Source organism: Leucopleurus acutus (assembly GCF_964270905.1).
Source record: "Leucopleurus acutus genome assembly, chromosome: 4".
Classification (NCBI taxonomy): Eukaryota; Metazoa; Chordata; class Mammalia; order Artiodactyla; family Delphinidae; genus Leucopleurus; species Leucopleurus acutus.
In genome coordinates, this window is record NC_139146.1 from 69,834,783 (window position 1) to 69,844,459 (window position 9,677).

Here is a 9,677-nt window from a genome sequence, read left to right on the forward strand (position 1 = left end):
AACCTCCTATGACTTCCCCATTTACTGTTGCTCCCATCACAATAAATTCCTTTGCATCCCCCCATGCGCCATGCTTATTCTACCTGTGATTTTCCTGATGCATCCTTCTTCTTTTTACCCCATCTTTTCATCTGTCCAAATCCCATCTACTCTCCAGGGCCAACTGAAGTGATAACACTTCAGACACTTCTTATGAGAAAATTCAACTGCTCCAGTCCACAAGCCATATTTTTCTTGGAATGTACACCATACTTACCAACAGACTGTTATTCAGCGAAGTTTATATGCTGCACTGCATTGCTTCTCCTTTGGAACTATTGCTAGTCCAAAAAGATCATAAGTTGCTTGAGGTGATGAGATATGCCCTATGTTATCTCTCTATTACCCATTGTGCTTTTTTCATTGCTGGAAACACACTAGGTATATAAGGACACAAAGTGGACTTGACATAATCTTTAAAATAAAGGGTTTACAAAATTCAATTCTACTAATTGTAGTGTTACTTAAGGATAGATTAATGATTGTCTAAGATATGTGAATGGGGCAAACCTATGTTCTTGTAAAAATGGCCAAGTAGAGATCAAACTTTTATAAAAAAAAATAATAGGTTAAATATACTGAATGGTGATATTCAAATAATCTTTTTGTGACTCTCTTCATAAAGAGAAGAGGACCGGGCTTCCCTGGTGGCGCAGTGGTTGAGAGTCCGCCTGCCGATGCAGGGGACACGGGTCTGTGCCCCGGTCCGGGAAGATCCCACATGCCGCGGAGCGGCTGGGCCCATGAGCCATGGCCGCTGAGCCTGCGCGTTTGGAGCCTGGGCTCTGCAACGGGAGAGGCCACAACAGTGAGAGGCATGCGTATCGCAAAAAAAAAAAAAAAAGAAGAGGACCACCTGATTTTCAGAGTTTCAAACATACGTTTCAGTTCTATTCTCTTAAAAAGAAAGCTTTTTGATTTTCTAAAATAGGAGTTAAAAAAATACATATAAAAAATCATACATAGGAGGAGAGCAAAATAGACATGTCTTCCAGTTGTGAGAAGGGTACAAATAGAAACCCAGAACAGTGTATCAGAGCACAAATGAGATTCAGGGGTGTCCACAGAGGAAGTCTCCGTGTGACGGAGTATCAGTCTGACCTGGGTGAGGAGGGCATCCACATGGAAGGGCAACCTGGAGTTAGCTGTGAGTTGGGGAAACATCCGAGCAAGAGAGAGGAGGAGAAGCTCGGCACAGGCACTCAGAGCCAGAGTAAGCAGTGATTCCTGTGGGAAGGCGCCTAACCTGAGACGCCAGCACCTAAGCAAGATGAGGAGGGGCATCTGTTCATGGGCGTGGCCTTGTGTGTGGTGTCAGAGCTCTGGGCACAGCGAGAAGGATCTTTCTGCATGTAGGCTGGTCCAGCAGGGAGAACCAGAAGCCCAAATGCAGTGAGGAACATATTTATAAGTGAGGGCAGCATAGCACTGGATGTCAGAGTCCAAATGGGGCATAAGTGAGGGCAGCATAGCACTGGATGTCAGAGTCCAAATGGGGCAAGGAGCTCGTCTATGGAGAGTGACTTAGGATGGGGTATAGAATCCCTAGTGGAATGAAGAGGACATCCCATATGGGAGTCAGAGTTGGAACAGGATGAGAAAGGCATCTGTATAGGGTAGGAGTTGAAAACAAAGACAAATAATTGGTGTATTAAAGACAATATATTTCCTGGGAGAAACCAGGAGACAGGTTTCTCAGAATCAGAGATAAGAGTTAAACATGTGCAAAAGGAGAAAACTAAAATAAATCTGGTAGTTTGGGACTGGTATTGGTTGTACTAAGAACTCACGGTTTTCACTACATAAAGAGGAATAATTATTGACATAAATGAGAGTGTGCTTGTATGTGTGTTATATATATCTATATTCCCTACATTAATCCACTGTAAGGCCTGGAAGCACTGACACTCCAAAAGCAATCAGTACACCTAACTCCTGGGTCTTAGCTTCTACCATTCTCCATTAAAAGGAATGAGGCTACTTGAAGAAATGGCTGACTCTGGGCCTGAGACACAGAATGTGCAAGATAAGCTACAAATATCCAATATGGCTATTCAAAATATATAAGGAACTCATAAAACTTAATAGCAATAAACAAATAAATAATCCAATTTAAAAAATGAGAAAAGGACCTGAACAGACATTTTTCCAAAGAAGATATACAAATGGCCAACAGGTATATGAAAAGGTGCTCAGCATCACTAATCATCAGGGGAATGCAAATCAAAACCACAATGAGATATGACACCTGTCAGAATGGCCATCATCAAAAAGTCAAAAGATAAGCATTGGTAAGGATGTGGAGAAAAGGGAACTCTTGTACACTACTGGTGGGAATGTAACTTGGTCATATGGAAAACAATATGGAGGTTCCTCAAAAATTTAAAAATAGAACTACACTATGAGCCACCAATTCTACTTCTGGGTATATATCCAAAGGAAATAAAATCCATCTCAAAGAGATATATGCACTCTCATGTTCATTGCAGCATCACTTACAGTAGCCAAGACATAAAAACAACCTAAGTGTCCACCAATAGATGAATGGATAAAGAAAATTATATATATAAACCAAATTTTCTTTATCCATACATATATCTACATCTTATATATAACATATATAAATTTATCATAAATATGTATTCTATATATAAATACATATTATTTATATATGTAATGTATAAATACATATAAAGATATACATACACATGCAATGGAATAGTGTTCAGCCATAAAAAGGAAGGAAATCCTGCCATTTGTGACAACATAAATGAACCCTGAGGACATTATGCTAAATGAAATATGCCAAACACAGAAAGAGAAATACTGCATGATCTCACTTACACAGGAAATCTAAAAAAGTCAAGTCCATAGAAATAGAGAGTAGAAGAGTGGTTACTATTGGGGCCTGGGTCTTGGAGGAAATGGGGAGACACTGGCCAAAACGTATAGACTTTCAGTTTTAAGATAAGTTCAGAATGGTGACTACAGTTAATAATGATGTATTATATACTTGAAATTTGCTAAAGGAGTAAATCTTAAGTCTTCTCATCACCACACACACACAAAAAAGTTAACTGTGAGGTGATGGATATGTTAATTAGCTTGACTGTAGTAATCACTTCACAATGTATACATATATCAAATCATTGTATTGTACACCTTAAACAAATACAATTTTTATTTTTCAATCATACTTCAATAAAGCTGGAAAAAAATTTTTAAAGATAAGTCACAGAAAGGCAGTGCTCAAATAATGGCACATATCCTAAGAACAGACAAGTTGGCATAAGTGGGCTACTGCTTGCCAAATTGGGAACAATTTGAACACAAAAATAAAATAGAAAGCCTCTAGTCTATATTGATAAAAATTAACAAATTAAACTACAGATTTATGAGGAACGGGATATTTACACAGTTCCACAGTACCTTCCCACAAAATATAAATTACAACAGGGAAAAGAGTTACTTTACAGTGAAGGAATATAGCAGACACATTAATCTAGTAATCAAGGTGAATATCATGAGTAATGGGGCAAACTGAAACCATGCACCACCTGATAGGATATAATGAAAAGATGAAAGTATTCCTGTGGTTTCCTGACAAATCTGAATGTAATCATGAGGAAACAGCAGACCAATTCATATTGAGGGAACATTCTACAAAATAACTAGCATGCAATCTTCAAAAGAGTTAGGGTCATTAAAGTCAAAGAAAAAATCATGGAAATATTCCAGACTGAAAAAGTCAAAAGAGTCAAAATAACTAAATACAATATGAGAATTTTAGCTGGATTTTTTGCTGGATGCATTTAGGACAATGGGTGAAACTTGAATGGAATCTGAGATGTCTCTGGATGTATCAAAGTTGATTTTTTGGTTTTGAAGGTGGTGTCATGATTATGCGGTAGAATGTCCTTGTTCATAGGGTTTAAACACTAAAGCATTTGGGAATGATAAAGAATCAAATTAGTAACTTACAAACAGTTCAGGGGAAAAAAGCATTCTTTGTACTGTGCTTCCAATTTTTCTTTTAAGTTTGAGATTCTATAAGAAAATCATTAACAATAGATACTCTGAAAATTATTAAAATGTATTAAAATACAGTAATGTAAATCCACATGTATATAAAACAAACTAGAGCAGGGCAGGTTGATGCAAGTACCAAAAAGGAGTGTGTAGTTTTATCTATGATGAAAATATATCTGACATTTTTTACTGTGAAAAGTCACTACACCTAATTAGTGTTAAATACAACTGATTTTTGATTAGTGAAACTTGGTTGTTCCCAATCTATTTCTTTTTCTTTTTCTCTTTTTCTTTTTTTGACCACGCCTCAGGGCATGTGGGATCCTAGTTCCCCAACCAGGGATGGAACCTGTGCCCCCTGCAGTGGAAGCGTGGAGTCCTAACCACTGGACTGCCAGAGAAGTCCCCCAAATCTATTTCTTAAAAATCATCTCAGAAAGGCAGTTAGTCTAGCCTGGTAATGACTGGCTGAAGTTCAAATATGGTGGACTGATTTTGTCTTTGCTAACGAGAAGAGTCATAAAAATTTTTTAGATAAATGAAACACCATAAAAATACACATTCTTGATCTAACAAGAAATATTAGAAAACATGGAGCAGTTCAAAAATTTGGGCCAGCAACCAGACATATGTATCTCTTAACAGAGATTTCACTTCTACTGTATAGAAAGTTTCTCTCCTCTCCTTCCAGTATCATGGGCATTATTGATCAAGAGACATTCTGAAGAAGCAGCTGGTGCAACTGATTGGAAGCTATGAAGAAAATTTTTACTGAAAGTCCTAGAGTTTTAGATGTATGTATCCCAGGATAATAAAAATATCTCTTTGACAACCAAAGCTCTCTTCTTTCTAAACTCTATATATGTTATAAATAACACCTATGTGAGAACTGAGATCTTATCCCAAGTCACTCTAAAAGAAAGAATGGATTCCCAGGTTACTTGGTTTTTATTCAGCACTACTCCTGCCACATCTCAAAGACAAAAAAGACTAAGAGATGACAAAGATTGATTTCTTTCCTCAACTCCACCTGTATGTGGTCTATACAACACTATAAATTCTGCCAATAGATACATAAACCTGATAAATTACCCTGAACCATAAGCCATTTTAACAGATCCAATTGAACCTGAGATGTAATTCAACTTTTAGTTTTGTAAACTTTTACATTAATATCTCAAGAGGAGTCCTGACAAAGATAGAAAGCCTGGGGCTGCTACTTCCTCTGCTTTTACAGCACAGCTTGAACAGGACATCTTGTAAGCTGAGGTTTTTCCAATGTAGCATGCAGATCTGCAAACGCCCAAAGGATATTTAGAGCCTAAAAGAAAGCAATCCTTTGAATGCCTTTTGATACAGTGGCCTGCAGAGAAGAGTAAGAATCAAATAGTAGACCCTGTCCGTTTCCTTGAATAGTCCCATAGCCCTGGTTCTTAACCCTTTTTCTGTCTGCAATCATCATTATTATTATTGCATACCTGTACTATTCCTAGTTTTGCAATGGGGAAGGGACTTTTTTTTTTTTTTTTTTTTGCGTTACGCGGGCCTCTCACTGTTGTGGCCTCTCCCGTTGCGGAGCACAGGCTCTGGACGCGCAGGCTCAGCGGCCATGGCTTACCGGCCCAGCCGCTCCGCGGCATGTGGGATCTTCCCGGACGGGGGCACGAACCCGCGTCCCCTGCATCGGCAGGCGGACTCTCAACCACTGCGCCACCAGGGAAGCCCGGGAAAGGGACTTTTTTTTTTTTTTGGGAAAGGGACTTTTAATAAACATCCTTCACTCGGTTTCTTGGGCAACTTAATCCGAAGGTTATATAATTTTATAAAAAATAAGGTCAGACTTCCTCTTATTTCTGACAGGCAGCGGGAAATAAAATCTCTACCTTAAATTTTTGGTTAAAAAAAATCAAGGTGTATTATATTTTCATACAGTTGAATCCTAGGTAAGGCTAGTACCAGTCCTGAGTATAATTAAATTGATATCATATCTGGATTAAATTTTTAATTCTAGAAGAAAATATTTAACCATGTGAAGGACATTATCAATTACTTTGACAATTCCAACTCTTCATTTTCTTCATGCTTTCTTGAAATTACTTCATAGATTTAATATCTTGGCATATATCTTGGTTATCTGACTTAATTTAGAAAATAATCTCTCTGATTTGGTCCTTTCAGAATTCCTTATCTTTCCACATTTTTTTGCACTAAAATTTTCTCTCAAACTAATTCTTATCTACCAACTTATAAAATGTTAAACATTTAATTACATTGCCTGAATATCAGTTTAAAGTTCTTGTCAGGGTCTGTCTTAGCCCAACTGGGCTGCTACAACAGAACACCATAAACTGGCTGGTTTATAAACAATAAACATTTACTTTTCACAGTTCTGGAGGCCAGAAGTCCAAGATCAGCGTGCCAGCATAGTTGGGTGAGGGTTCTCTTCCTGTCACAGACTTCTTATTATATCGTCACATGGTGGAAGGGGCTAGGGAGCTCTGTGGGGTCACTTCTATAAAAGCACTAATCTCATTCATGAAGGTTCCACTCTCATGACCTAAGCACCTCCCCCCCCCCACCCAACAAGGGCCCCACCTCCAAATACCTTCGCACTGGGCATTAGGATATACGAATTTGGAGGTGACACTAAAGTTCAGGCCATAGAAAGGTCTCAAAATTTAAGTTTGCTTTCAGAATGTAGTTTCCAGTATTATCTTTTTCCTTCTCCCTATATCATCCTAGAACAGGATTATTGTAACTAGTATGGAGAGTTTTCTAATCCCTGTCCTTTATAAGTACTTAAAGTATAGAAAGACATTTTCAATGTTATACAGAAGAAATCAGAAGAGCTGGGTTTGAGTCTTCATTTTTCATAACATATTATTGGATAAATTATATAATATCTTGTCCTCGATTATTTCTAAGCACTGTTATTCCCATTTTAGAAACTGAGAAACCTGAAGCTCCAAGAGGTTCAATAACTTGAGCAGGGCCAGACAGCTAATAAAAGGAGCCGTGATTCAAAACTATATCTGCCTATCTTAAATATCTGTGTGTGTGTGTTTTTTTTTTTAATTTCTGTTCTGTAATGACATCCTTAATTATTCTGCTTAATAGAAGGTTCTAATCCAAGTTATTTCAATTTTTGAAGTAATAGAACACATTCTGTTCAGTTATGCTTCCATGTTTGATATCAGATACTAGGATAAATACGAAGATGAATAAGATACAACTCTTTCAACAAATTTACAATCTAGAATAAAAACAGCAAAATTGGCCTTGATTATACAGGGAAGAGGTTGCCTTGTTTTTTCTACTTATCTTTGACATTTTAATCTTTCACTGGAGGTAGAACCTGTAATATATGAAAACGCAATGAATTGTAAGAGAAATTTGGTTTCAGGTCACATGCTATCATCACTGGCTCAGTCACAGAGAAAGAGCACACAAAGGTTACCTAAATGAAGCTTTTCCTAAATTGGGTTTCCAGGTCAAGAGATTTCTTTTTCATGTTGGAATAAAAGTATTGAATCAACTACTGGTATTTTCATCACGCATACAACATCTCAGTGTCTATAAGTACATGGTATGATAAGATTTTCAAAGAACAGGGATGAAAGGTAAGGATTTAGGGACAAAGACTCATAACCCAGAATGAGAATCTGCACTTGTCCCAGTGGCCATAGAGAAACTGCCAAAGACATCTGACCCTAGGGGTAGTAACTAGTGTAAATTTCAGGGACTGGCTTAAAAATGACTCATGTGCCAGATTCCCTGTTGAAAAAAAGCATTATAAAAAAACATTTACTCCAGAACAATGGGAAGAAAACAACTATGGAAACTATAAACAGATTTATTCTCACAACAAATATAATTATTAGTCCTTGGTATCAATATATATTAATAATAATTATTCATACATTTGTATATTGTGATGAATATAAGCACAGAAATGTAGTTTATTTTAAAAGAATCCAATGTAGATGGTAAATTTAGTCACTGCAAAGGGGCTCTGATTTATAAATTTAAAATGTCAAGATATAAACTAAAACAAAAATGAAATAAAACAAAAGAAAAAGTAACTAAAGATGAAGTTATTTCTCAAACAGGAATAGGCAGTATACCAGAATCTATTTTCAGTCTTTCAGAAAATAAATTGGTGAAACCAAAAGTTCAATATGAGGAAATGCCTTTTCACAAATTTAAGAACACTTGATTAAAGGAAAAAGAAAACCCCTATCTGTACATGAAGGAGTCCACCTACTGGACAGAACTGTTAACCGGTATGGAAAAAAATATCACAAGCAGGTGTTTTATACTCTAGGCAGAAATTTTCTCGGCAACATGAAAATATAATTGGCTTTTTAAAAAACAATTAGCAGAGGCCTGGCCTGTGGCCACCAGGACCAAACAGGCAGCAGGGCGGGAGGTGTGGACTGCGGAGAAGGGGCTCACGCCCGGCAGCATGTGTTCCTAGTCCCAGAGTATTTAAAAGATGCTTCAAAGAAGATGAAAAGTGGGCTTCTGTTTGTAAAACTGGTTAACCCATGTTCAGGGGAAGGAGCCATTTACTTGTTCAATATGTGTCTACCGCAGCTGTTTGAAATAAAAGTTTTCAAGGAAAAAAACCATTCTTGGTTTATAAATGAATCAGTTCAATCAAGAGTTCTTCACTTTGCCACACCCATGGACCCTCTGTTTCTGCTTCTCCACTACCTTATAAAGGCTGATAAAGAGGGAAAGTTTCAGCCCCTGGATCAAGTTGTGATGGATGACATGTTTCTGAATTGCATCTTGTTGCTGAAACTTCCTGAACTTAAGAAGTTACTTCGACATGTGACAGAGGAGAAAGAAATAGACAAGAAGAAATATTACAAGTACAGCAAAGAGAAGACATTAAAATGGCTGGAAAAAAAGCTTAATCAGACTATGGCAGCATTAAAAACCAATAGTGGAAATGTCGGTGCCCGGGTACAGTCTACTGCATTTTTCTCTGGTGACCCGGTTTCCAGTGACAAGGAAGAGGATTGTATTAATTATGCCCATGGTCTGATATCTGATTACATCCTAAAGAACTAAGTGATGACTTATCTAAATATTTAAAGCTTCCAGAACCTCCAGCTTCAGTGCCAAACGCTCCATCAAAGAAAGTAATCAGATGAGCCCGTAGAAGCAAAAGAAGATTACACTAAGTTTAACACTAAAGATTTGAAGACTGTAAAGAAAAATAGCAAAATGACTGCAGCTCAGAAGGTTTTGGCTAAAGTTGACAAGAGTGGAATGAAAAGTATTGATTCCTTTTTTGGTGCAAAACATGTTTAAAAAAATTGGAAAGATTTGAAACACTGAAAATTAAATCGAGCAAAAATGTTTGCCTTCTACATGTCCCATTTTCATCCTTCCTCCATTCCACTGTACTTCCTAACCCTTAATTACCACCTTTTGAAAAAAAGTAGGAAGGGGGCAATTTTCAGATTCACTTGAACATTTCTTTGTGTTTGATGTTTGTGTTTCCTGAACAAAATATGAGAAAGTAATTGTGTAACTTCATGGCTTGTGGACTTTGGAGTTTTGTTTGACATCATGAAAAGTAATCAAGAGAATAGAAT

The 9,677-nt window shown here is 37.2% G+C and overlaps 1 pseudogene across 1 annotated transcript; it reads left to right on the forward strand.

Moving 5' to 3' along the window:
• Positions 1 to 1,023: 1,023 nt before the first annotated feature.
• Positions 1,024 to 9,409, forward strand: LOC309961112 (ribonuclease H2 subunit B-like; annotated as a pseudogene). Its single transcript has 3 exons — positions 1,024 to 1,252; positions 8,276 to 8,351; positions 8,451 to 9,409. The product of its transcript is annotated as a ribonuclease H2 subunit B-like (transcript).
• The last annotated feature ends 268 nt before the right edge of the window (positions 9,410 to 9,677 follow it).